Below are 25,654 nucleotides of genomic sequence, written 5' to 3'. Positions count from 1 at the left end.
GCACTCGGGGACAGTTGCATCGCAGGGAAGGAAATGAGCGAGTAGTAAAACACGCTTCTTGAATGAGGCCTCGCTCAACCTCCGTGGGAAGGCGGGAAGCAAGCGTGAGCAACCAGCGCTTAACAGGGTTTAAATATATATATATATATATAGTGATTCATAAGAAGCACTGCTTCCTGCCTAACCTCGTGGGAGCACGGCTCAGCGCCTCAGTATGTAAATGTGAACGTTCGCGCTGTTCTTTCGCTCGCTCGCTCGCTCGCTTGCTCTCTCTTTTTAAATATATATTTTTCTTCTTGTTTAGAGGGTGAAAACCTCTTCTCCGGCCATACCCCATAATAGTTGTTTTTCTAATTATTTATTTATTGCGTAATTTTTTTCATGACACGTTTTGTTCTCCTATTTCCAACATTGATGGGTAATTCCAGAGGGCATATCCAAGAAAACTAACTAAATGGCAAGCCAGCTCTGCGCAAAAAGAAAGAAAGAAAGAAAAAGAAAAAAAGCCATATTAATGTCTAATTCATCCAAAAGGTCTCCCCACGGCGTGTAAACTATAGATCGGCAGAGAGGACATCGTTGAAAACACAATGTAAGAACAAGAAACGCCAGCAGCGCGCCGATGGAGCAGTAAAGGTGGTGGCACATAGCCTTCTCAAAACCATTTAATTTATCGCCCGTTTCTTTAGAAGGACCCTCACGAGGAGTACGAGCCTAAGCAGGACTTGACGGCGGGCTAGTCGGTATTCCATAACTAGAAAAACTTGAAGCGCGAGACAGCAAACAGTGACGTCCATTCTGTCGTCACTGTTTTCACCTTCGCGCTTCACGTTTACGAGTGTGATACATGGCGCGTCAGATCGACAACAACGACACGTGGCACCAAGAGAAAGGAGATCAACGACTCCTGTCCTCCCGGGAGAATCAGGGCGAGTATGTATTCCCGATCGATAACTAAGGGGGATGATTTCTCTATTGCGTGACGCGGCTCGGCGCCTGACTGAAGTGACAGACATCCACCGTCGATACACTTCGTCTTGACAACTGCGCGACGTGAAAATAAACGCTGACGGGAAGTGCGCCATCGCGTTCGTTACGCCCACTCCCTCTGCGGGTTAGCCATGCAATCGATATCCTCCAAAGTGATCGATCGAGAATACGGGCCCAGCTGGCGCAAAATGTTCGCAGCGGCCTCTCGACCTCGACTAACCACGACCAGGAAAAAAAAAGTGCTGTCGCACTCGGATGACGAGACGCAGCGCCGCAAAAGTGAACGGAAGATGACGAGACAAGACTCCGTGTCCCGTAACCGTGCGTGCATGAGCGCAATGCCGGGTGAATCGACGCCTCCTGTGGAAAGTCAACGCCTGCGCACTCCGACTGTGACGTCATCTGGGTAGGCTAACGATCATGTGTCGAATGGTTTACGTCATGCTAAAAAGCGAGAAACCGTGCACTGCTCCTGTGCATAAACGAGTCCTCGGTCTACGAGAATGGCGTCACGTACAGCTCCATACAAGCGAACCTCGGTGTATATATATTGACGCTTCGTTTTGGAAATGTGGCAGCGGCATTGTCGTAAAAGACTGTAAAAGCCACGGCTGTATAAATAACGTGGGTGCAAACGCAAATGCACGAGATAAAAGGCACTGTGCAGATAGTACTACATCGCAGTGCAAAGAGGCAGAAATTTGTAACAATGTTACTCCAGCTTCGTCTCGTGCGTTTGTTTTCGCTAGTATTATTTTGTGATTGCGACGACCTCGCGGACACTGGAGGCTTTACAGGCAAGTACCAGTGTGTAGGTGCTCTAGCAGAAACTGTTATCCACGCAGAAATTTTTTCAGTGGGAACTTGAAAATCAACGCTCTCGGTTAGATACAGCGCGGGAGACCAGTGAGCCTGAAAACCGATTTCTACGTCCCAAAGTTGCATATCGACTATGCCGGAAGACAATGTAAATGGCTTCGGTAATAAGCCGCGCTGTCGTTTTGCATACCCGGTCTTCGCCGAATTTCTGACGCGGTAACCGCGAATTCGATGAGTGTAACGTGACGTTACCATAACCAATACTTGTTTCGTGGTTTTTTCTTTTTGGTGTCACACTGGGGTATAGCGCACCGGGCCGCAAACCTTCCGTGTGTTTGTCCGCAATGTTCTCCTAAGCTAGCACCACGCTGGAGGTTTTGATGCAGATGGAGTGCGTACATGCTCGAGCAAAAAAGCATACCAAATTTCTTGGACATTGATTATTATTATTATTATTATTATTATTATTATTATTATTATTATTATTATTATTATTATTATTATTATTGTTGTTGTTGTTGTTGTTGTTGTTGTTGTTGTTGTTGTTGTTGTTGTTGTTGTTGTTGTTGTTGTTGTTGTTGTTGTTGTTGTTGTTGTTGTTGTTGTTGTTGTATTCATGAGGGGGCACAACGCCTGTTCGCCCATGAGAGATAACGGCGAAGAAAAGCGATTTGATCACAGAATAACGCCAGTGACACGTTCATTCGATAATATCGCGCACTTCTATTTCTGGCCCAGCGCTCTCCTATTGGTAAACTGCCCGCATCCTCGCCTCTTCGAGGTACGCTATCAGCGCCATCACAACTCTTCATTCAACAGAGAGCATCGCGGGTTTTCACTGTTTTCGTAGCCGTTTTAGTCTGCAGCTGACTACGCAACGAGCTCGCCCACCACTGTGGCCGGCGGCGTATGCTTCTTCTATGGTCGGGAGAAGCGAAGGGGCGCAGTTGTTCTTGCGAGGTGCGAAGGCGGAAGCCAAAGAAAACAGTCCGAGCTGAAAGGAAGCAGGGTGTCCGCTTGTTAGGACGTTCATCGTCAGGAAGCGGCAGCCGCGATGCGATGCGATGCTTTTTGCCGGCGGGGGAAAGAGCTGCCCCGCCAAAAGCGGCGTCGTGTCACACAGTGACGCTTTGTTTGCGCTCTCTGGCTGGAGTTCAAATGGGAATGGGAACACGAACAGAAACGGCGCAGCCCACAGAGCGTAGTCGACCAATTGTACGAAACACCGAATGGACGCAGAGTGGCCCATGATCTGCGTAGCTATATGAAGAAGCTGCAATAAACATCTATGTTTTGCTATCTATCTATCTATCTATCTATCTATCTATCTATCTATCTATCTATCTATCTATCTATCTATCTATCTATCTATCTATCTATCTATCTATCTATCTATCTATCTATCTATCTATCTATCTATCTATCTATCTATCTATCTATCTATCTATCTATAAGTCTGTCTATCTATCCATCCATCATCATCATCGTTTATCTATCTATCTATATATCTATCTATCTATCTATCGGCTATCTTTGTCTATGCCCACTATCGATATAGGTAGTCCGTATAATGTGCGCAAGTCAGTCGGCCATCTGGGAGAAGAGTAAACATTCATTGCCGGCCAAAGAATTGTGAAAGGCGAGTTGAAGGGCACCATATAGACAGGCTATGCTCAGACAGCAGACAGACAAGGAAGCAAGTTAATAGGAATGTAAACGTGGCATCCTGAACGACGGAAAAGGCGTCCTCGATCTAGTGAAGAGCGTGTCGGCACTCCTCGTACAGACGAGGTCATTCCTAAGCGTTCGCGCCTGCTCGCTTCGCCATTCGAGACTTCGGACTGTATATATACGAACGCTCGCAGTCAGGCGGTACACATGAAGGACATGGAGTACTAACGCGTCTTACGTTGGCGGGCAAGCGTGACCAGGTGCAATGGAGCCGTATACATACAGGTAAAGCAACGCATTCTTTGCCCACTCTTTTCGCGAGCTTCGACCCTCTGCAATATTCTTCATTTGTTTGCATTTATTGTTGCGTAAGAACGTCCTACATTTCATCATAAAAAATGAGATGCCGCCATTCACAAGTTAAACATAGGCACTCTGTTGCAGGCTATTGTCACGCTAGATGGCCGGTAGGAAAGGTGCCGTTACCACAAAACTATAAAGAGTGTTAGCTGCAGACTAGTAGGATCGCAAAGACTACAATAAGTATACGTATACAAGCGCACATACAAGCGAAACGTTGATTGATTGATATTGATTGATTGATTGATAGATTGATTTTAAAGTCTGAAAGCAACAAAGCGACATCTAAACTCGTGAGACAGGAGGGAGCTCCGGATTTTGACTTCCTTTGGGTTCTTTAATGCGCGATACGGCGTCCATTATAAAAAGATCGTGGTTTCAGCACGCCACACCCCAGAATTTAATTGATTAATTTCAGTATCAGGATTTGAGCACCTTCATTCAGCCTTCACCGGAATGTAAACGCTGCTGCCGAGAATCGAACTCCATGCGCTTAGCCTATTAGGGCGAAGCTGCTCAGCGATAACACGGACCGAACTGAGCTACCGCTCTTTAAAGTCGCCGCCGCGCAAACGCTCGAGCCCTGACGACACGGATTCGCGCACGATTTCCTTTCCAAAAGGAGCTTTGATCCCCTCTTCATAAAATTCTTTGACCGCACACGCGCACGTCCAATACCACACCGATTCTTGCGAAACGCGCCCGAACGTCACTGCCATCCGGACCGTTCGTCGCAGAGCTCTAACCCCCCTCCCGCAATTCCCACCTCCGCGACCATTATTAATGCCTGCCTGGCTCAGAGAGAGAGAGAGACCGCGTCAGACGCGCAGGCGCGCGCGTACAGCCTTTTTCTTGAAGGCAGCTCGACCGCACGCTCGCAGTCAACGCCTCCCCACTCGAGAGCAACGGCTGCGCGACAGGGGCGACGCCGTTCACGACTTGAATACGTAGAAAGCGTGGCGACGACCGAGAGCGAGGTCAGCATCTCGCTTCACCGCGCGGCCGGGAAGCTTTACGCGTTGAGCGAACCAGCCGGGTCATTCAGAGAGAGCCCCGACGTCGAGAGTCTGCCTCCTTACACGTAACGCCGCGTCGTCCATCCGAAAGTTCAACTTTAACCTTTATCAGCGCTTGCTCTGCACGCTGCGGGAGGTGAGAGGGTGGAAAGAGGCAGCGGCGGTGTAGCGAAGCGAACGTGCGCCGAAAGGTCGCGTGTGCATATGGCCTCTCTCCACCGAGTAGTGACGTCACGCCCCAGACGACGATGAGGCCGCAGACGTCGGCTTCGCTTGCTGCTGCTGCTTTGCGCTACCGGGGTAGAATATTCTTCAGTCTTCCTTGTCGCGACAACAGATGCGGGAATGAGAGAGGTAGACAGACAGACTGAGAGGGAGATAAAGGGAAGGGGGGAGGGGGGGAGAGTTGGCGGTTATATATATATGCGCGCACCGGCGGTTCGGCACGAAGTCAGCGCCCGTCGTTTCTTCGATTATCTCACGATGCTCTCTCTCCCAAGCGGCAGTTCCCAGCGGGCGTCACTTGTAAAGACGGCGACACGGTCATGCGAAAGTGCATGGGGACGGGCGACAGTCGAAGCTAAGAAGGGCCACGAGGACGGACTGGTAGAACGACGCGTCCGGAAAACGACGCCAGAACGCTTAATGTTAAAACCACGCGGAACTTGTTTCCGACGTAGTTCTGGCGCGGCGCCGCTGCGTCTGCAACACGTCGCGCGACGCCCACAAATGTAAGTCTGGCTGAAATGTGAGGCCTATGTTGGTAAGTCTTTAGATGCGAAAGCCAGTCTGCCCTGATTACACTGTAACCAGCGCGTAGCGTAACACTGATGGGGCGACGTCACGTCTGAAATAGGTCGGAATTAAGTACAATGTGGTCACCGCTTTGCCAAAAACAGTATATCACTCGCGTCTTTGTTACCATCACGCCAAAGACGTCAGCTGCGAGCACAGTGCGCGGAGCAAGAAATCACCAATTTCTTAGCTACCAAGTCATCCTCTTATATTCAGCGAAACTCATAAAGAAGAAATGTGTAAGGCAATAAAAGCTAGGTAGCGCTCGCAGAACAGCTTACTATTTGCAAACCTAAATAAGGAGGGGCAGACGCAGTATACGCCCATAAAGGAGAGAGAGATCGAGCAAAAATATAAATATTCACGTACGTAGCATGTGCAATCATTTACATTCAAGTAGAAGCCAGCCCCGCTCACGCGTTTTCCCTTAAACGTAAAAATTAAGAACACCGGTACAAGAATACGACCACACTATAAAGGTCAGCATAATGTTGCAAGTAGGCGAAGCATTAACGCTCGGCTAAATCACGTCGCAGTAAGCCTGATATACTCAGCAGAAGGACTAACGCTCTCGCAAGCAGTGTTTGGTCAAAATCTCACACGGCGCACTGATGTCCGACACAGAAATAAACGTGCGTGTTTCCGGCCCGCGCAACATGATCTTCCCTAAGCACAATGCTAAGTAGCGAGACGAAAACGACACACAAAAACGAAGAAAGGAGCCACCCAAAGCGCTTTGTGTGCGCCCCTTCTTCGTTCTCGAGTGTCGTTTTCGTCACGCTACTTAACATCGTGCTTAGTGTAAGCCACCTAGCCCTATTCTCCGTTTTATTAACTATCTTCCCGTAGACTTACTTTTCTTAAATAATTCTTGCTCACATAACGTAGAAAGTATCAACAAACATACACAGCAATGTCAGCACGCCGACTCGAAAAAGACTCTCCCGATTCCCTGGAAACTTTCCTGCGTGCTAAACCTCTCTAGTTGCTCGAGTCAGGTGCGGAATATCGACGAGGTGTCACCGAACGGGCGCAAAACGCCGCACCCCGCATCTCTTCGGCTTCCTCCCTTTCTCTCGCGAACGCGCGCACTAGCTTTCCTATTCGGGCAGGCCGGCGAAAAGGCCGATCCGTTCGCTGTCTTAGACGGCGAGCAACTAATCGATGCCGGAGCGGCGGACTTTCACGCACGCGCTGGCAGCAGTGCGGGGCAGCCGTTTCTCAGAGCCCTTCTTCCTACCTCCACTCACCCTCTCCTCCTCATTGCTGCCCTCTCCGAACGGTGGCCCCACCAAAACACTCCGGGGCCGACCGAACGACCGGGGCGCGCAGGAAGACAGGGACGCGTTCAACTTTAACCTTTCCACAGCCGGGGACGTCGGGCCACGGCTCGACCTGACGAAGCGGCCTTATTATTTCTTTTTCTCCTCAGCGTACGAGGGAGAGAAGCCGACGGTGACGTCATCTCCAGACGATGTCACGCGCTTCAGCCTCTTCCTCATCACGAGCGAGCATGCAGGGCCGCCGCCTTCCTCCTCGTCCAACGCCGCCGTTGAGGCGACCACAACCGAAAGGGAAAGGGATAGGGGGAGTGGAAAGCAGGCAGCCTGCGTTGGGCCCCAAGACTGCCTCTCCGCCCGCCTTTTGTTGGGTAAATATAGCAACGCGCGCCGCGCCCGCTGCTCGAGCTGAAGGCCCGCGGGACGCCTGTTACCCTTCTCCCGGTAATACCGCCAACCCCTCCCCCCAAAACACCGCCCTCAAACTCAATCCAGGGACGGGCGAGGCGCTGTTTCGTTGCCGCTGCCAGGATGTGTTCCCTGCGCGGACCACGAGGCACGCAGCGCGCGTTCCAAGATCGGAAGGACGGAGAGGGAGGCAAACATTGCGTCACCCAGGTGGAACAGAGCTCGCCCGAGGGCGCTTACGAACGCATGCAGCAGCCCATTGGAAGACTGGTAACACTGAAATTTTAGAACATATTCTTCCTTTCTTTTCTTTCTTTATGTGCTGCACTAATGCGTCATTGTAGTGCCCCTCCTAGGCCGCCTTATCATTTTCAGTTTAACCAGAAACTGCACGGCTAGAGAGAGAAAGAGGCTATATTACTATTCCAACTGTACGCGCATTGCGTTCGGATATATGTCCCAACAAAGCTGTCCTGGATCTTGAATTTAGAACATCGACGCTCATTTTATCGAAGGCAGTGTAACTGTAGATGAAGCGCTCAGGTCAGGGGCAATTGAGACGACAGCAGTTTTGAACAAGTGAAAAACGTCGCTTTGTTGCTTTTAGCGATCGTCCTACTTTTTCATACCTTCAGTAGCTCTGGCGCTCCTTCTCGCATCAACCGAGCGAAATAAAGAATAAGATAGAAAAAAATTTTAAAGAAGAAAGAACTGGCGAAAACACGTTTCTAGACAGCCTCGTCGTTGTTTAATAACCGCAGACAACTGGGAAGGTAGGCTACATTATGAAGCCAGCAATCCCAATGCGCAGTTAAACTGTACAAGCACACATACATCATAAATCTAAAAAAAAGTAAACATAAACAATCAGAAACCAAACCAGGAGAAGCGACCCGCGTACACCCACGTTAAGCAAAACAAGTTCATGGGCGCTGTGCAATAAAACACAACCTCGTCATACGGGACTGCCTTCAGAGAAAGCGTCGACGGAAACGATACGCTTTATCTTCGGTGTGAGCCAGAGAAGTGTAAAATAAGAAGCTAGTGTCCGCGCACAAGTATCCACACAACACTTCACGGAAGTGCCAGAGATTGCTCCTGCGTTTAATACCACCAACCCCTGCGAGCGTGGCGGCCCGCCAGCACTGTTGCGCGTTTGCACCGAAGGGACGCGCAAACCGGCAAGGTTGATTGCTCCCGGGGTAGGGAACAACTTTAGTTAGCGTTGTGCAAGGCCTCCAGGTGTGTTAAACAGTTAAATATTCTTGGCGTTAACGACTCCGTTTGTCTAGCCAAAGCACGACATATGCACATGAGCTCACGCGCAGGGCGCTCATTCAGCTCAGACAAGTATGAATGGCACGTAGTCGTGCCAACCCTCCACGGCTGCTCGCACTGCCAACATAATTTTCATTTTCGTTTTTCCTTGTTCTCTTTCTCCAGCCATCTTTTTTTCTCACTTCGTCCAGCTCAACTTTCGCTCCGTTAAAGTTTCGTTCTTAGCAAATGTGAGCCACCAGCAACTCAGCTGTCAGATAAAACGCGAGTTATCTAAAGAGCCTGTTTACAGCGGACTCTCGAAATCTTTCGAAGCTTTTCTGGATCTCAACCACGCGTTCCTCGCTTTTCACGAATGTAGCGGCATTCCCCCCGCGATTCCCAGACGTGAGAGACGATTCACAACGAAAAACTCAACACAGCAATGTTGGAAACTAGTCGGTGACGCATCATTACCTCCAGTGCTGTGGACTGTGCTTTCATCTGGCTTACTCATTTTATTTTATTTTCGCTCTCTCTGGCGACCTTATCGGCCCGTTCTTCCAAACGATGCAGTGCAAAATAGATACAGCCAACGACCGATAGGAATGAACAAGAAAGCAGAAGCAATGTAGCGTTCGCAATAGAAAAGTGGCGAGTCACTCATGCGCGGCAATTGACGATGCGAGAGGCGACGCAGATTTTGTTTCAAGTGCTGGGCTGACAAGAAAGCGGAGTTCGAGCCGTTCTATTTGAGTCGGTGTAAACTACTGGGTAATCGGCAAAACTCGCGCGGTCTTGCACTCTCGTCGTGTATTTTCAAAAAGGTCAGAGGAACTGTTTTGCTTCAGTGTGTGTGTGTGTGTGTGTGTGTGTGTGTGTGTGTGTGTGTGTGTGTGTGTGTGTGTGTGTGTGTGTGTGTGCGTGTGCGTGTGCGTGTGCGTGTGCGCGTGTGTGTGTGTGTGTGTGTGTGTGTGTGTGTGTGTGTGTGTGTGTGTGGTGTGTGTGTGGTGTGTGTGTGTGTGTGTGTGTGTGTGTGTGTGTGTGTGTGTGTGTGTGTGTGTGTGTGTGTGTGTGTGTGTGTGTGTGTGTGTGTGTGTGTGTGTGTGTGTGTGTGTGTGTGTGTGTGTGTGTGTGTGTGTGTGTGTGTGTGTGTGTGTGTGTGTGTGTGTGCGTGTGTGTGCGTGTGTGTCCGCTCGTTTTATTTTCTTTTTTTGCAAAAGCAATTATTGCTCATGGACGAGTCACACAACATCTTCCACCGGAACTTCCATCTTCCAACCATTTGACAATGATTAATCTCGGCGAGATGAGTTTTCATGAAGCGCTTGACATCGAGGACTCGTACTCAGTCGTAGAACGCCGATATTAGGCGATGATAAAGGGGACCACCCATGCAGAAAAATATGCACAAACAAAAAGGTACAGGACAGCTTTGCAAACAGAGTCTTGTGTTCAACACCGTCTGCGTTAGCATGAGTGATACAGTAGCGCATCGCACAAATGCGTCTGACGGAAGTGGATCGAACCGAAACTAAGTCGATTTCAGTAAACTGATGTAGATGGTTGGCGCATCGCATCAAATAAGGGAGGGGAAAAAAAACCGCGAAGGCCGCTGTGTCCGCAAACTTTCGCTAGGAACACGCAATACGATCTTGCATTCCCTAACACAGGACGGCTCAAACCACCGGGACGAGACATGAAGCGCTAAACGTAAACAATGGCGCATCGTATTAGGATAATGCGCTAGCGAATGCGACGCGCCACTTTCGCCTTCAAATAAACGCATCTACGTTTCCCTCAACGTTGACATGTCACTGAGCTGATGACATGTCACTGAGCTCGGTTACGCACAGCGCATGAAACGCGACACTGCTGGCGAGCCGGACGAATGCGCGCAAACGTGGGCTCTTTTATCCGTCGCCGCAATACAAACAGGATTCGCACCCTCGGTTCGAACCACACGTAGGAGAGGAGTGTCTAGCGTTGAAGAAGGAAGCAGAAAGAAGCGAATAGAGGGGAGAAGGGGAAGGGGGACTTGGGGGAAGTATCGGGGGCGCAGGGTCAGGAGGGTCGCTTCGCGTGTCGAGCGGGGAAGTGTGCTCGCGGGCGCGCGGATTACGAGGAGAAAGAGGGCGAGCACGACGGAACAGCGCCGCAGCAGGGTTAACGCTTCATTACAGTAATTACGCGGCGCGCCTGTGCTGCCGTTCCAGCTAGTTCGCGGGTCTCGAGCGGCCGATAGCGAGGTGTGCCGTTGCTTGCCGCCCCCCTCTAGCTGCTGCTGCTGCTGCTGTTTTCGGCGCTGACCCCGTTGCGTGCAACGAGGTTCTCTCTCGCTGACGGGATCGCGGGCACGCCCAGCGTGAGCCGGCGAAGGCCGCTGACGACGCTAACGGCTCGGCGAGCGAGCGAACAAGCGCGAGAGAAACAGTGTTCGGTGCGGAAAGCAACCACGGCGTCGGGACCCCGCGTCCAGGCGCGTACGTGGCCCGACCGGAGAAGGAGAGCCGCGCTGCGAAAGGTCGCTTCGCGCAACCCCTTCCCCGTGCTCCCCCCCCCCCTTTTTCTAAGGTTTAGTATAAGCGGCGCGCAAAAAAAAAATGGCAGAAAGGTCAGAGAGGCACCGAAGTCGAGGAGACAACTGCAAAGGCGAGAGGGATATAAAAACGCCGATGTAGCGGTAAGAACGTACTCGGGGTTGCCACTTGTTGTTGGAAACGTTTATTGCTAAAAAGGAACCAGATGTCTCTCGCTAACGCATATGACCCTTTGGGACTGGGGAAATAGAAAGAAGAGGGCTAGAGACGATATTAGGTGCAGGTGTATCATAATGAAAACACACACACACACACACACACACAATGAGGGTGCAAGAGATAATATAAATGGAGGGCCCCAAACTGCAAACTGCGCCAGTCAGGGGGGCAAGCAACAACGGGCGTTGTTTCACATTTGCGCTCGCTCTCTCTTTTTAGTCGCTAATTTCAGGGGGCGTTACCTATCTATGATACACGAACCGCAAATTGTGCACGGTTGGCAAAAATACGGCAACCTTTTGCAGGCATGGAGCACGCATGATTACCTGCATTACACCATGTGCCACGCACTACTTGATCTTATTTTGTTAGTTTAGTCACGGCCTCAAGAGCTGGCGTTCTGCATTTTCGCTCCAGCCGAGGAGCTTGTAGTACTGATGGAAAGCAATTATTTTATTTTCTCTGCAACTGACGCATGAAGCTGATTATACTCATTTTGCTGCCCTCCCGGATCCACACTGAAGCGCTACTTGCGGGCACAATAAAAAAGCAAAAAAGAAATCTGTTTACTTTTCCGTACTTTCAAGACAGGTGACGTCAACATACACGAAGCCCTGCACGCTGGTCTACTACTAACGAATGTTAAGTCATTGAAAGCGATGTGGAATCTGACATCCTCTTAAAGCCCCTTGCACAATATATTGCACACTGCCCTCTCTGAGTTCACTCAGAAGCCATTACTCAAAATATTTATTCTGCATATGAAGACCGGTTTCTGTGCAACTGTACGGAAGTGGTTTCCCGAAGTTCTGGTCATCCACTTTCGAGAAATTTGACACTAAATCGATAACACCTCCGTGTTTTCACAGCCGCCGAATAGCAACATTGAATAGTGTTTCGAATTCTTTGAGATTGCGTGAAAATGCAGGATGCAGTAGCAACATCGCAATGTGCTACACGTAGCTCCATCTTCATCTCTGCGTTTAGGCAATGAAATGCAGTTTGTACCATGGCAAACATGAGGAGATGGTTACTTCTTCCACTTATAAGGATATGCATATATTGGCATCTCACCGTGATACTCAAATAAAAAAAAGAAAGTAATTCACGTTTGTAACTAATCAGTAGACTATAAAAAGCTGCTGGAAAAGCGATTATGTCCCATAGCTGCATTCGGGTCTCAGGATGATGTGGCGTCACGAATGGACGTAAGCAGGGAGCACTATAGAACAGACCAAACAGAGAACGAGTTGAAAGCAATAGCGCGTCGTGGTTTGTGAGGGAAGTCTAGCTTCGAGAAGTCACGATCATTTCCAGAGAAGGAAGCCGATGACAAACTAAATAAAACAAAGAAACCGAACAAGAGAAAAGGGACGGGTCGATGAAAGCACACTCCCCAAAAAAGAAACACTAATGCCGGGGCGGTTATGTTTATCTAGCTCGGCGCTAATGTTCTCCCGTTGCCTTTCTAAGCAAAGAGCGAAAACAGAGGTGAGAGAATGGCAGATTCGCCGCGACTAGACGTAAAAAACCCTAGCAGACAAGTGCGAACACCAGAGTTCCATTTTTCGCTGTTTAATTGTTTCTCTCTCTCTCTCTCTCTCTCTCTCTCTCTCTCTCTCTAACTTCTTTTTTCTTATCTCCTTCTTTTTTTTCTTTTTTTTTTTTTAGTTTGTGTGGTCGACGGGGCGGCCATGCGACCGATAACTCGCCTGAGTGTGTGTGATAGGGGACAACATCATAGTGGTCCGTTAGAAGAGAATGCACTCTAACAAGTTCTCGCAATATTTGATGCAGGGGAAAAAAAGAAAAAGAAAACAAAAACAACAGCCGTGCTCTTGCTATATTCCACGCACTATACAATTGACAGATTTATACGCTATGCGGTCTCGCCTCAGAGGCACGCTATGCAGGACTTTCGTACTCAAGATCTTCATGGCTAAGTGGGCGCTGCATAAAGAGACGCGGGTGCACGCAACTAATAGACAGAAAAGAAGAACGCTTTACGTCTACTAGTTGCGTGTGTCCGCGTCACTCAGTACTACAATCAGCGCGCTTATCCGTGAAGTATCGCCAACTAGTCCCTTTTATAACTTGCCAGTCTTCAAGATCGCTGGTTCTGTATTAGCTAGTCCAGCACGGTCATCGCGATAACGACGTGACGGCGACTGAAAAAGTTACAGCAATAGCCGTTATTTCGCTTTGAAACAGATACTTTTATGGCATGGTATAACACGCATTCATTTATGAATTAAATTTCACTCTCGATTTCTGCGTTTTGATTATACGCGTAGACCAATAAGAAAGTGCACATGCTTCTTTTACATCTTCGTTTTCCATTTTTTTTTTATAACCTTTTCTGCCATTTATTCTTCCCCAGTGCGGTGTAGATAACTATACATTTATCTCGTGTACCGTGCTGATTATCTCGGGCGGTATAGTTAAGATTCTCGAGGACCAACCGGCTCAAGTTGCTACCCTAAAGACGATGTGCGGATAGTCTCTTATTGACACTTTACTTTTAGTCTATATTAGACCCTGCACATTACTACAATGGGTACAGAGTCTAAACCGAAAATTACGGTACACCTTGTACACAGCGGTGAACTCCAGTGTAATGCGCTTCGCAGTGAACTACTGAAATGTTATAGGGAATAGACAGGATTACTTATGATGCTTGCGACTCCATATGTTTGCGACAGCAAGGAACTTCTAGTGAGTGTACGTGTTGTACAATACAAACACCATCACTGTTGCCGAGGTCTTCTTCAACAAAACAGTGAAACAAAAAGACATTACACTTATTTTTTTTTCGCTCGCATTTTTTAATACCTGTTATTGAAATTTTCACAGTAGCTGTACGCTAGTGACATTCTTAAGTAAAGCTAGGGGTAGCAGGGATTTGCGATGAAACATCAAAACTTTCGCAGCAGGCTCAGGAACGCAGCCAGTCGCATTGGCATAAAGAAAATTTGACGATAACGCCCGATGTGTCAGCCGACAGTAGCAGCAATAATTTGAGCCAACCTCGCGACCACGTTGTAATGCGCTATATTTCTGTGGGCAAATATTCCGTCTACGGTAAGCACACGGTCCTTCCGACATCATGGGAAGTCAAACTTATGTCGCACGCGTCGAAGACTCAGTTTCCAGCTCCAACCGGAGTTCGCGTCTTAGAACGCAGTATCTGGGCGACCGCTGCTTCACGCGTGCGAAGTATCGAGCATGCAGAGCACCGTGCGACAGAAACGACAGGGTATCGCCAGCAAGAAAAGAAAATGAAACAAAATGTTGGCGAGGAGAGGAGGCGGTATGTGTGCGGTTCATGCGAGGGAGGGGACTGTCGGAGGCAAACACGGAGCGTGTGATCTCAATCCGAGAACAACGCGGGCGCCGAATCAAGCTAGCTGACAGGCTCGCTAAGGATGAGGCGAAGAAAAAAAAATGGTGGTAGCGAAGGCCCACAGTCGAAGAAGGCGTGGAGATAATGAGAGCGGCCAGCGCGCGCTTAATCGAGTGTGAGGCGAGTTAGGGACCGAAGGCATAGAAAGAAGAAAGGGGGGAGGGGACAGTCCAACGAGAGGAGAGGGGCATCAGGGACGTCCGAGCATCGACGTCGCCCACGGTGGCGAGGTTCGCGGAATGCCGGCCGACGCCGGCCGACAACGCCCGGGAGCCCAAAGCGTCATCGCGACCCCGGGGCCGGCGACAATCAATCGACCGAAAGGGGGGGAGAGAGGGCGAGGCTGAGGCGGTAACAGCGAGTCAGCGCTTCGGTAGTCCACACCTCCCCTTTCCACACCTTTCCTCCTCTGCCTATACTTCGCGCAACTCGGAAGCAGTAAGTGAAACACGGTGCGCCAGATCGTAGTTGCCGCGAACTTGGACAACGAGGCGCAAAGAAAAGAACAAGAGGAAGATAGAAGGCGCAGCAAGGCGTCCTGTGAAAGGCGCTGCGCGACCAAGATAACGGCTGGCCGGCCGGAGCTGGGCGTCCGCTTTGATTTCCGCGTTCGTTCGCCCAATCGCTGCGCAGAGGATGTGCACGGATTGCTTCAGGTGAGCAGCCCACGGCCTTTAGTGGCTGTGATGGTGGTGGTGGAATTGGCTGTGGGCGGATCTAGCCTTGGGAGAACAGGCGACAACTGCCCCACCCCGGCGCCGCCTTTCCCATGCAGCAGCTAAATGCGGAAGGATTACTGCACATCACGCGAAGCGGACAAACAGCTACAAGCAGCAGTCGGGCGGACTAGACATATAAACAAAAGTTAGCGGCACTCCTTGCGCCGCGATCATCACCTCGCCTTTGTGGAACCACGCGCCTGTCCCGCTTCATCCAACGAACGAAAGCGTTATCATTCATTAGCAATTTCAGCATCAGGGAGGAACAAGTCGACACTCCTGTCTTTTGAAGGTCCAGTGGCCGTGAGGAAACACGAAATTGTCCATGGTGGCTCGCGTCCCATGTAAACTCATTTGTAGCTCCTAAGCCCGAACGTTGCGTGATGTGAAGCCGCGTAAGAAGGCCAACGCTTCTATTACAAAAGTTACGGTGCAAAGAAAGACGCTCGCGCCAAACATTACCGGCGTCCCCTTCATTATCCTCCTATCCATATTTCTCCTTCACCAAGTGCATGATAGCCACGGAAGCACTTTTCTGATAAACCTTCTCCTGCATTCCCTTCACCTTCTCCGTTTCTACTCTCCGAACATGTGGCGTCGGATGACGTCACGACAATTTACGCACAGGATTGGAAGTCATCAGCGATTTATTGCTGGAGCTCTTCTATAGGTTATATTCATCTAGAAAGAGTGACCAAACAAGGAGAGCGCTATTCCCACATATGGAATACTCCCGAGAAATAAGCAGCGTCAGCACCCAAGCGATGAGTAAACATAAGAGTTGATGCAAGGGGCTTAAAATTCTAAGAAGAGTTTGTTGTAAGCACGTATTATTGATTTCTTCTTGATATGTTCGTAGCAAACATCTGGAAAGCAGGAGCTGTTAACAGGAAACGGTTTATCATTTTCTTCTTCCAGGAGGCGATAACAAACATACGATAACAGGGGTCAAAGCAAACCTATGCAGGTCGCGAACGCAGCGACCAAATCCTCAATTACGGCTTAAACACACGCAAAGAATGCTTCAAAAACCGACGCTGAAAACTTTCAAAGATATTCATGCAGTCGAGGTCACTTCGATGCTATCCGTTGACCACACACATACGCGCACGTGTAGAATACACCAAACAAGTGACGAAAGGCGGATACTATCAGAACTAGGCTCGAACGACCGGGGAGCCCGAGCTCCACGCGAACTTTTCTACAATTAGGCTGGCCATCGTCAAAGCAAATGTCGCCTAATTACGCAGACAACCGCGGTGGCGAACAAAAGATCTGTGGTCCGCCATAAAACAATTACGCGAGTGTTTTAGCGCCGATCAGTCTAGCAAACCAGAGGGATAGAACGCGCTCTTGAGAACGAAAGCGACCGAAAGCGCAGCGTGAGATCGCATATTGAGTCCGTCGCTCGCACGAGCGACTCGAGTTGCGCTCCTACACTGGAACAAGGGCTCCGCGCGTCGAGACTCTCTCTATATGGAAATGTGCCCGGCGTTTGAGACAAAAGCGAGCAGTACGTGTTCAACGCCAGCGGCAGAAAAGCCGGGCCACAACGCATATACAGGAGCGGTGCGAGGGTTAATATATAGCGTGGAGGAAGGACGGAAGGCAATCGTAGGTCCTTGAGCGAGCTGCACCCCACTCCGTCCTGCGCCCTCCCCTTTCCCCGCCGCCTTTCTCTGTACTCTCGCCTATAGCACAAGTAACCTGCACAGACAGAGCACGGCTTGCGCGCAGTCAGAGGGGCTACAGCGCCGCTACCGCTGGCTCCTCCTTGCCGAAAGGGCAGCGGCGCGGAGTGGTTCGCGCAGGAAGAGCGCGGGGCTCGCTGATCTAAATGCGGCCGCACAAAAGCAGTGCTCGCAGAAAATAATCGCTCCGAAGCTCCGCTGCTTCCTGTGCTCGCACTGCTTCTACGGCGGCGTTCCTGCACCGCGTGCTCCTTGCTGCTTCTGTTGTTGCCGCTGCTGTACTGCCCTGCCGATGTGGCCGTATGCTTAATGCAGCGACGCATGCATGCATGCATGCATGCATGCATCGATTTCCGTTCAGACAAATCTCGCTACTCTCTCTCTCTCTCGCGGGCCACCGCTGCTTCTCTCTCCTGTTCCTCAATGTATCAGTCATCTGTGCATCGACGTGGCGCTGCTTTTGTCTCGCGTATGCAGAGAAAAAATAAAAAAAAAGCAGAAAGGAAAAAAAAATTGCGGTGCCCCAAATATGCCAACGGCTTCTCTTCCTTCTTTTTTTCTTTCTTTCCTTTATATATATATATATATATATATATATATATATATATATATAGCGCAGTGCTCAGAGCCAGCCAGGACGTCGAATTGAGCTGTTTCTCACTCCTCCCCCCTCAGGAAGCCCTTCCCCCTCCCATCATTCTACGCGCTTCCTTCCTTTATTTATTTATTTATTTATTTATTTATTTATTTATTTATTTATTTATTTATTTATTTGTACTTTTCTAACAGCAGTATGGTTTAAATTTTAGTAGAGACTTGCCTAGGAGGGAACGTGAGAGAGAGTAAGAGAGGAGGGGGGGGGGGGCGCAAGAACTGTGCTGGGATAGTTTATTTTTCGTTATAGTTCAGCGGTGAGAACTGAAGATTGAGCCTGATTTCTGTCAATGTCTGCCATATAGACTTTTTTCAACGTCCCTAGCCATAACCTCGTAGTCGAAACATGGACAGCTGTTCGCCTCATTAATCCGATCACCAGGACAAGATATCGCTGCTGCCCGTCAGCCAAGGTTGCTCAGCCCATTTGTTTTCTTTTCTGTCGCCACGCGGTGTGGATGTAAGGTCAACGAAAGAAGGGCTTTAATGTCGACTAGGCTTAAATCTTCCTCTTTCCGCTCTGAAGTTATTTCGCGCATAAAAGTGTAGCCCAGTCGCATACGACGCAGCCGTGCCGCTGCATCAAGATCTAAACGTATAGTGACTAGTGTAGATAACATGAATACATTAACAAAGTTTCTGCATCGAAGAAAAAACGTCATTTTTAACCTTTACCCACACCTTTCTGGTCGACATTCTGTTTCGTTTCCCTGTAGTATGAATTGCCTTGATTATATAGATATACCAGGCCCTTGAGTCATGTTAGGTTTTTTGTGCAAAAGTCTGCATGCAGCATGCTCTCCACTAAGTTGAATCAAATGTTCTCACATTATGCTGACACGACATAACAAAGTTTACACAATTTCGATGAATAATTACAATTGGGTATCGATAAATGAAAGTACAAAGACACGAGCATAACTAGTGGGGTTGTAACATGTTAAGAAAATTGCTAGGACAGAGTAAACTATTAGTGTAATTGTACTCAGGCTGTAATCCGACTGGCTACATGCACGCTTCACAATTTTTTTCTCATACCAGAGAACTAAAATGTGAGACTTCTCGATACAGCTAAAAGTTACGAGTCAAATTCCATACAAATTATTTTTCAACATAAGCAAGTCAACGTACAAACACCACAATCGCTCTTTTCCATTTAAAAAAGTAAGATATTCAGAGGTCACAAGCGCGTATTTCCCGCATAAAGCGAGACAAACAAGAACGCTGGACTGTTGCGTACACCCAAGAACGAAGGTCACATATGAACAGCTCTACCATGGTTATCTGCATTATACACACATACGCAGAGCGCTCCTTTTAGTATGGAAGAAACTATTACACAGTAAAACTTCGTTTTGTCGTCTTCGATACTTAACGAAATTGATGCACTAGTAACGGACGCAAACACGCGCCGGTCGCCAATTGAATGTTGTTGAGCGCACGTGTATGGCTGGTAAAAAAAATAAAAAATACTGTGACATCAAAACTGGCAGAGGGAAATGAGATTGTGGTGGGGTGAGTAATGGCGTTACAGGAGACGCCTCTTTGTCTACGGCGGCAATCGTTTCTTCTCCACTTTTCCCTTCCCCCAGTGTAGGGTAGCAAACCGGGCGCAGTCCTGATTAGCCTCCTTGCCTTTCATTTATAATTTTTTCTGTCTCTCTCTCTCTCTCTCTCTCTCAGACATCTGCGCCAAACAGTGCCACGATACCGCGAATGGTTTGCTGACTTCCCGTCTGGCGTCCTTGCGTTAGGTGCTTAAACTTTAATAAAAATTACCAGGATGACAGCCCCACATTGCGCTCAAGTTCGTGAGCTGTCAGTGCACGGCACCTGCGCCGGCCGGTCAAAGATCGCGTAATTAGCTGCGATAATTAGATCATGGACAAACCATGATTGCGTCTTCGGGAAGTTTCGAAAAGCCGTCTGCATGTAGAATCTGCACAGAACTGGCTCTTGACAGCCAGTCGGAAGCCCACAAGAGATTTCGCACTTCATCTTTTTAAAAATCCCAAATGTTTTTGTAGCCAGTCCCTGTGCACTTCTCCTGCACGGACGATATTGTAGTCTGCAGCATCTCACGCAAATGTGGCTGCGCTGCGCAGCGCAATGCACGAGGCCAAGGACACAACAAAGCGAAGCAATGAATACGAGCAATCACATAGGCTTGTATCGAAACTGGGACCTCCGCTACACAGAATCGACTGTCCGACCAACTACCCGAGGACATAGACGAAACGACTGCGTTAAGTACTGCCTCACTTCACTGGCAGTGGTCGCGGTGCGGTGCACGAGGCCAACGACACAACAAAGGGAATGAATAAATACGAACTATCTCCTGGATTTGTATCGAACCTGGCACCTTCGCTTCCTAGAACTGACGCTCCAACTAGCAGCTCGAGGACACCGATACGAGAGCACTAAGATCAGCGTTACCTCACGTTACATTGGTTGCGGTGCAGGCTAAGCTGCACGAGGATATGAATAAATCAATCAATCAATGAATCAATCAATCAATCAATCAATAAATCTATCAATCAACCAGCCAATCAATTAGACTAACGCTACACGAAACGTTGAGAGTATTGTGACTCAGTGATTAAGGCGTAGCGCTGCTGAGCACGAAGCCACGGGTTCGAATCCAAGTCGCCACGGCTGAGATTTTGATAGCGGCTGAGTTGAAAAACGTCCTCGCATTGGGTACACGTTAAATTATTGTGGAGCTTCCCACTACGGCGTCCCTCATAACCTAATGTGCAGTTCCGGGACGTTAAACCCGACAACTTATTTATCACTGTTGAGCGTAATAATAGGATAAGCTATGTCTCAGTCGCTGCACGGTACTTTGGGCGAAAGAACAACTTTCATCGTACGTAAAGCTAAGCAGGAAGGGGACGAGAATATGAGAGTCTCAGTACACTCAAAGAGGAGAGCGAGCGCGTTGGCGCATGCGCAAAGTCCTTCTCACCTAAAGGCACATTCTCGCCGACAGAGCCGGCTTCGTACAGGCCGCAGTCACGAAGAATTTTCCGCGGGAAGCGTACCACAATCGAGCAATCGAGCAATAGCAATCGTGGCTGGCAGGTTCGCGCCATCTTTCGGTAGCGAGCGGAGACAGGAAAGCTGATCTGCTTATACGAGAACCAACCCCGCCATATTTTCCCCTCTTTTATTTAACGCGCGTGATGAAGAATGATGGAGAACGAGAAGCAGGGAAGAGAAGGAAGACGTCGAGTTTCGAGTGCGAGCGGGAAAAAAAAAACAAGATTCTAGAAGTCCTGTAAACGTTTTTTTTTTTTTCTTTTTCTTGCTCTTATCTGGCTAGCGTGCCCGTTACGGCATGTGTAAATAAACAAGCCTCACGATGAAGGTAAGCGAAGAACGCGACGAGAAAATACGAGCCAGAAAAAGTAAACAAAGAAACAATAATCAGACCACACCATAGCCTTGAGCTATTCCGTTTCTATTACTCTCGGAAAGCAAGCCACTCGTCTAAAATTGCGGCTTGCTCGAAAAAATTGCGAGTAAACACTGTCTGCCAAACATTTTCGTGCGAGAAATACTACGGAAAGAGATCATGCCAGCGATATAATATGCGGGACATAAGGCGGTGAGAATATTTTCTTACTGTTCCGATTTTTTTTGGCTACCCAATACCCCAGAATGGGTATGGTGCCACTTTGACAAAATGGGTACAAAACTCTTAAATGTGTGGAAACAAGTTGCCTCATCCTGTGTGCATGCACCGGTAATCACCATTCTTCCCTCAACAAGCGTCATACATCGCCTTCAGTCCTGGTGACAGCGTGCATTAAGCCTGAATTGTTATTTACATTTAGGCGTATTTTGTGAACGATGCAGTGCCTAAGCACAAACATTGTACGGAATTAAAATTATGGCCTGTGCGATGTGTAAAGACAAACAATTAATCAAATCACGTGTTGCACAGGATGAAAACAAAGACAATTATGCGCACCGCATTTAGCCGCACAGCCTTTTTTTTTTACCCGCTTCACAAAAGCTTCGCTTCACAGATTCCAACATCCGGGTTTTATGTGCATATTATTATTATTATTATTATTATTATTATTATTATTATTATTATTATTATTATTATTATTATTATTATTATTATTATTAAAAGAAAATACAAACTCAAACGGAAATACGTCTTACATATTTCGAGATCTTACAGAACCGAAACCAAAAAATATCTGCAAGGGAGAGGGTATTCGGAAGCGTTGGTTGTGTATTGAAAACGTGCCAACTCATAGTAATAGTTCACGCTGGTCTATACGAGTACTGTGAAATGCTTGTCTGCGCACAAATATTGATCCTCCATTCTCTGCCCCAAAGCGTGCTCTGCCGCAAGCTTCTTAGCATACAGGTGAAGCACCCCAAGTATCTGTAGGCAAAGCAATGCAAAGTAGAAATGCTCACCGAGACAGGATGAGCAAGCATACTCAGTAAGTGATTAAAAAAAACAAAGCGGTAATGTAGTCCTTGCACAGACAGTGATAAATTAGATAATACTGCGCATACAGAAACAAATAAACGGCCTCACAAGCAACCACTAACGACCGAACGAGATAAAGTCTTCAGATGAGGGCGTTGATTACTAGAACAAAAAGAAAGAAAACGGCAAATCGCGTACACTGGAAATACGAAACTCTTCATCAAAAAATAAATATTGCTTTTATGCGGAAAAAGTGTGGACGAACCTAGGCCAGCAGAAAAATGGAATATTTGATCAGTGACATGCTGGTTTTTTCATGGCTCGTCAAACGCAGTAAAGTCACAAAACGCATCTATTTGTATTGACTGATATCTTATGAGGGCACGTGCATACCCTATTCGTTTAGGCAATGAAATGAGCAAGAAACCGCGTCTCACACATTTGCATAAATATAGAGCTCCGGCACGGTCAATACTTTGCGGCAAAATCAGGTTGTTATAGATTTCAAATGACTGCTGCGCCCTCCGAGGCAAGATCAGGCCTAGCGTTTTCTATACATATCGCGAACATCGGCCGCCGCAATGTTAGTGAGTGCAAAAGGTTCGGTTCGCCAGCGCTGGACACCCTCCCCATTTTCAAAACATTCCCGCAACCTGCGTAACAGAAACCAAGCGCATCGCAAGGATGTCATAGAGAACACCGAAAAGACAAACAGAAACGGCTGGGATATCGTCGCGAAGCATGCGGTCGTCGAGGGCACCGTGAAAAGAGCGAGCGGGGCACGAGCTTAGCGCGAGCCGCGCAAGCGAGAGCGGGCAGGGGCGGAACGCGGGGCGCCCTCGATGTTTGCAGCGTGCTCGGATCGCAATCGTCAGAACTCGTGTGTAACCATCCGCGCCTAAACAGCTGCGTGCGCGAAGGACACCGACGAGCATAGCTAGGGTTCCCACCACCGAATCCCGATGAATGAACGAGAGAGAAAATAAAAAATTAAAGGAAAGGCGATTCGGGACAATCAAGGACGGGCCCTCTCATCCCAGGAGGACATGCAAGTCGCGCGCGCACTCCACGAAACACACGCCCTCCGCGCAGCTCGCGCGGTCGTCGCGAAGACAGCGACGACCCTCCCCTGTTCGTTCCTGCGGCCAAGCACCGCTGGTATCGGCGGGACCACCGCCCCGGACCCGGTAGTTTCGCGACAGCCCCGCCGCAACCCGGGTCGAGCAGGAGGGGCCCATGCGGCTCGGCCCAGTAAACCCCGACCGAAGCAGGGGGAAGCCATGGCTGCATCGCGAGGACGCGCATGCGCCGCGCTCGCGGCTCTCACCTCAGCTCGGCCTGCGCGCTGCGGCGTGCGCTGCTGGAGAAGGCTTCCCGGGCGCAATGGCTTCTTCCGGGGGAACGAGGGGGGCGGCTCTCGTCGCTCGGGCAGGAGAAAAGCGCGGGCTTCCGTCGTGCCTCCGCGGGGGTTGGGGGGGCCCCAGGGGTAGCTGGCGGGACGCGGGGGGCGTCGGCCTGCTCGTGAGCGGGGCCTAGCTGGCCGCCGAAGGGGGCCCGCGGCGCGCTGGATGCGCCCAGGCGACGTCCGCACGGCAGTCCCGGGCACCCAGCCCCGCCATCTTTGTCCGACCGGGGCACGACGGGATACGCGCGAGGAACGGAGGGATCGCCGCCGCGCCGCCGGCAGAGGGCGAGGCAATCGCTCCCTCGCCGCCTCCGCTCTCGCCCTCGTTTTTTCTCGACCGAGCAGAGGAGGGGGAGAGTCGCGCCCAGGAATGTTAAAATAAGCCTCGCCACCACCAACGCCATCCCCGGGGCGGCTGCTGCCACCGCACGAGCGCTACCGCCTGGACCAGGCGCGGGATTTTCCCACTGTATCGCCCGCCGCCAGTTTTGTGCCACCGGTTCTGACACGAACGATAAGGCTCAAGCTAGCTGCAGCCCTCACCTTTGACTCGGGGCTGCCGAGCCAGCTTGGAAACGTTGCGGTGCGGCGGAAGGTGGTTTCAGATTAGGCGGGGCCGCACGAAGTTGCCGCGGTGCGAGCAGTGTTTAGAACGTGAATTCTGTAAGACCCCCCCATACATTATCATAATGCTTGTCGCCAACGCTGAACCGCCCATTAACATCCGCAGTTAATCAAATGCTATTTCATCTGCTAGCAACATAGCGGTGGCACGCGCATAGGCAGATCGAAGTAAAAATATTAACACGTGCTCACAAGAGACGGCGGCGACTTGAAGTGCTGGTTGTCCAAATAAGGGGTGCGGCTGTGAAATCGAAGGGGGAAAAGCCCCTATAGCTCTCGTCTAGACAGTAGTATCTGACATTAGAGATAAGTGTTACAACGCAAGTTACCAAGTAAATTGCGATGTTTCTTTGCCGTAGTGATGGCGCATTTTGTTTTAGTGAAACAAGAAAATATACCCCGCATACTACATTTACCACTAATGCTCCGCGACCACTATCTCGCTTTGATAAAGAGAGCGCTGCTTACAACGGTTACATTGATATAGCATGCACTGTTCCCTACAAGCTCCTTCTGTAGTAGCCAACCGGACACTTAACCTGGTTAACCTCTCTGCCTTTCGCCTCTTGTTTTCCTCCTCTGTAGCAAAGAAACCTACAAAAATTACTCATCCAGTACAGTGTCTCTAAACACTGGCTGGCACAGCAGATACTACAAATCTGACCAAGTGTTGTTTTCTATACGTTTAACACCACTCATCCTAAGCTGATCCATTCACACCAGACCGCTTCCTCATTCGCCCCTTCCCGCCGTGTTTTGCCTTCTACCACTTCTGGTTTCTCCAACAGTTGCACGCCCAGGCTTCGCCGTAGCTTAAACGCGGTCGTCGAGCTCGAGGCGTACGCTGGGGGGAGTCACCTGAGCCCACAGTGATGGATAGAAATGTCACATGGCAGGTTCAGGTTCCAGAACAGACCAAGCGGGAAAACTTTGCTTTCTCCGAAGCACTCGCCCGCTTGGCGGGGGCCTAGCGAGACCAGATCAGTTAAGCGTCACCATCATCATCATCAGCCTATATTTATGTCCACCGCAGGACGAAGGCCTCTCCCTGTGATCTCCAATTACCCCTGTCTTGCGCTAGCTGATTCCAACTTGCGCCTGCAAATTTCCTAACTTTATCACTCCACCTAGTTTTCTGCCGTCCTCGACTGCGCTTCCCTTTTCTTGGTATCCATTCTGTAACTCTAATGGTCCACCGGTTATCCATCCTACGCATTACAAGGCCTGCCCAGCTCCACTTTTTCCGCTAAATGTCAACTAGAATATCGGCTATCCCCGTTTGTTCTCTGATCCACACCGCTCTCTTCCTGTCTCTTAACGTTAGGCCTAACATTTTTCATTCCATCG

At 49.3% G+C, this 25,654-nt stretch overlaps 1 protein-coding gene across 10 annotated transcripts in view; it reads right to left on the bottom strand.

Annotated features, from left to right (window-relative positions):
- The window catches only part of LOC119460722 (plasma membrane calcium-transporting ATPase 2), a 336,648-nt gene that overhangs the window by 168,368 nt on the left and 142,626 nt on the right, over positions 1–25,654 (bottom strand). Inside the window, exon 1 of one of the 10 annotated variants that reach the window (XM_049673152.1) lies at positions 23,606–23,907. The exons of the other annotated variants lie outside the window; for them this stretch is intronic. The gene's annotated coding sequence lies outside the window, so the exon portion shown is untranslated. Of the gene's footprint in view, positions 1–23,605; positions 23,908–25,654 lie in introns of those variants that run through there. 10 annotated transcript variants of the gene reach the window in all.

This window comes from Dermacentor silvarum, chromosome 8 (assembly GCF_013339745.2).
Source record: "Dermacentor silvarum isolate Dsil-2018 chromosome 8, BIME_Dsil_1.4, whole genome shotgun sequence".
NCBI classification, from domain to species: Eukaryota; Metazoa; Arthropoda; class Arachnida; order Ixodida; family Ixodidae; genus Dermacentor; species Dermacentor silvarum.
The sequence above is the reverse complement of the archived record's forward strand: the minus strand, read 5'-3'. Positions and strand labels throughout refer to the sequence as shown.